Genomic DNA, 3,498 nt, shown 5'->3' with positions numbered 1-3,498 from the left:
ACGGTGACAGTACTTACTTTTCTTTTATATACAGTGATTTGACCGTGAAGTGTCTGATGAAGTTATCTTCCCTACGAATCAATAATCTAAACAAATGTTTCTTGAAACTTCCTGGCAGATTAAAACTGTGTGCCCGACCGAGACTCGAACTCGGGACCTTTGCCTTTCGCGGGCAAGTGCTCTACCAACTGAGCTACCGAAGTACGACTCACGCCCGGTACTCACAGCTGTACTTCTGCCAGTACCTCGTCTCCTACCTTCCAAACTTTACAGAAGCTCTCCTGCGAACCTTGCAGAACTAGCACTCCTGAAAGAAAGGATATTGCGGACACATGGCTTAGCCACAGCCTGGGGGATGTTTCCAGAATGAGATTTTCACTCTGCAGCGGAGTGTGCGCTGATATGAAACTTCCTGGCAGATTAATACTGTGTGCCCGACCGAGACTCGAACTCGGGACCTTTGCCGTCCCCCAGGCTGTGGCTAAGCCATGTCTAAGCAATATCCTTTCTTTCAGGAGTGCTAGTTCTGCAAGGTTCGCAGGAGAGCTTCTGTAAAGTTTGGAAGGTAGGAGACGAGGTACTGGCAGAAGTAAAGCTGTGAGTACCACGCGTGAGTCGTGCTTCGGTAGCTCAGTTGGTAGAGCAGTTGCCCGCGAAAGGCAAAGGTCCCGAGTTCGAGTCTCGGTCGGGCACACAGTTTTAATCTGCCAGGAAGTTTCATATCAGCGCACACTCCGCTGCAGAGTGAAAATCTCATTCTGGAAATGTTTCTTGTCTCACATACGGAAGATTTTAAACATTATTCGTAGAGTATTTGTGAACATCTCTAATTTCGTGCAGGTCACTGTCACATTCTGCAATTTGTGAGTCATCTCGTCTATTCTTTTTTAACAATCCGACCAAATTTCCTGGATGGCTCTTGCATAATTAAGAAAACGAAAGGGAATAACTTTCCTGGCGCAGCTTACTGTGCTGAGAAAGAGTGACTAATCCGTTCCTATTTCCGCAAAGAAACTGCTGTACATCAACTGTACTGGCAGCCAGATTGATCAGTAGGGATGAGTACTTTCGCTAGTATCTGCAATTCTTCCGCATCTGCTAATACGTCGTCTGTCATTGAGAGCTGTTTGCAGCCGTTCAAAAAATTGGAATTGAAACTACGAACCACAACCGGAGTACATATTTGACGAAAGTGTACTGTGGTTATCGATTTATAAATGAAATTAATAGGCAAAAATGATTATTTTTAATAATTTTGCGTGAAATGTACCATTTAACGTTATTCTGTGTTAAAAAAGTAAATATAAATATCCGAGTAGTGTGTCAACCCGTGCTGCCAGCGTAATAGCCGTGGTAGCAGTTACTTCTGTAAAATATCTTGGAGTATGCGTACGGAGCGATGATCATATAAAATTAACTGTTGGTAAGGCGGGTGCCAGGTTGATATTCATTGGGAGAGTCCTTGGAAAATTTAGCCCATCAACAAAGGAGGTGGCTTACAAAACACTCGTTCGACCTATACTTGAGTATTGCTCATCAGTGTGGGATCCGTACCAGGTCGGGTTGACAGAGGAGATAGAGAAGATCCAAAGAAGAGCGGCGCGTTTCGTCACAGGGTTATTTGGTAACCGTGATAGCGTTACGGAGATATATAGCAAACTCAAGTGGCAGACTCTGTAAGAAAGGCTCTCTGCATCGCGGTCTAGCTCGCTGTCCAGGTTTCGAGAGGGTGCGTTTCTGGATGAGGTATCGAATATATTACTTCCACCTACTTATACCTCCCGAGGAGATCACGAATGTAAAGTTAGAGAGATTCGAGAGCGCACGGAGGCTTTTCGGCAGTCGTTCTTTCCGCGAACCATACGCGACTGGAACAGGAAAGGCAGGTAATGACAGTGGGATGTAAAGTGCCCTCCACCACACACCGTTGGGTGGCTTGCGTAGATGTAGATGTAGATGAATCGTAATCCATGCACTACGAACGGTTCAAATGGCTCTGAGCACTATGGGACTTAACATCTGAGGTCATCAGTCCCCTAGAACTTAGAACTACTTAAACCTAACTAACCTAACGACATCACACACATCCATGCCTGAGGTAGGATTCGAACCTGCGACCGTAGCGGTCGCGCGGTTTCAGACTGAAGCGCCTATAACCGCTCGGACACACCGGCCGGCCACTACGCACGCTCGGGTGAAACCTATTTAACTGCACGTAAACAGGCGACACGTATAAAACTTCAACAGCTATTCTCTCGAAATCTAGAGACCGTCGCGTGAACAGCTGTTAACCAGGTACCCTGGACAGGTCTCTCTGCAACGTACCTACAGCTCATCAAAATCCATGACTAAGAACTCCAGATTTGGTCTCAAATTACGTTTAAATAAGTGCACGCTTGTTCATCACATTTCGCATATATTGCTTTATTAGGCAACCAGTTTCAACGTTCTAGTTACGACATCCTCAGGCCTGTCGCATGATTGACACCAAGTACCACTCGTTCATCTACCGATACTCGTATCTGCTTCTGTAGATACCTGAATGTCATGAGTATGTGTGCTCATCACACACGCTCATGAAGTTCGGATATATATGGAACCAGATTCGAGTATTAGTGTTTTGTCTCATTCAGACAAAGTGGTACTTGGTGTCATTCATGGGACAGGCTTGAAAATGTGGTTGGAGTGTCGAACGTGGTTGTCTAATAAAAGAATATCAGTAAAATGGCTGTTGGTCTAGTATCATTACGTTTTACAGGTCTTTGTTGTCAGTAACAACGACAGTGTACGAAAAATCCTCCAATTTATAGAGACTAATTATTCCCCATAATGTTACATACCTATTTCAATGTAACAAATTCCTGATTGCTTACTGGGAACATGAACATGATGTGGTCACAGTAATGGCATTTGAATTCACACAAGAGAACAAAGCAAGGAGCTCAAGTCACCTGCTTGGCACAGTAGTTCACAAAGCATTACACCAGGGGTGGCAAAGAGTTCGTGAGCCATACCCTGGATCACATCCCATACGGCTCAGCCTGGCGGCACGCTTCCCCCACCGTTAATTCCATTCTGTTTGACTGGGAGGAGAGGAAAGAGGGGGAAACTACGAACATGCTGCATTTAGATGGCAATATAGGCACACTGCATTAGACTCGGTATCAGTTTCGTACTTTCTAGCTACACAGATCACAAAGAAAACAAATTTTCCGTATTATTTAATTATCTTTCACATGCTGTAAATATAATATTCACTGAAGCGCCAAATAAACTAGTTTAGGCATGCTAGGTCAAATACAGAGATATGTTACTGGCAGAATACGGTACTGTGGTCGGCAACGCCTATATAACACAGTAAGTGTCTGGTGCAGTTGTTAGATCGGTTACTGCTGCTACAATGACGGGTTATCAAGATTTAAGTGAGTTTGAAAGTGGCGTTATAGTCGGCGCCCAAGCGATGGGACAGAGCATCTCCGAGGTAGCGATGAAGTGGGG

At 44.8% G+C, this 3,498-nt stretch overlaps 1 non-coding gene across 1 annotated transcript; it reads left to right on the top strand.

The window, feature by feature from the left end:
* The first annotated feature begins 618 nt into the window (after nt 1–618).
* Nucleotides 619–693, top strand: Trnas-cga. The gene has a single exon. It is a non-coding gene; the product is annotated as a tRNA-Ser (tRNA).
* The last annotated feature ends 2,805 nt before the right edge of the window (nt 694–3,498 follow it).

Source organism: Schistocerca americana, chromosome 6 (assembly GCF_021461395.2).
Source record: "Schistocerca americana isolate TAMUIC-IGC-003095 chromosome 6, iqSchAmer2.1, whole genome shotgun sequence".
NCBI classification, from domain to species: domain Eukaryota; kingdom Metazoa; phylum Arthropoda; class Insecta; order Orthoptera; family Acrididae; genus Schistocerca; species Schistocerca americana.
The sequence above is the reverse complement of the archived record's forward strand: the minus strand, read 5'-3'. Positions and strand labels throughout refer to the sequence as shown.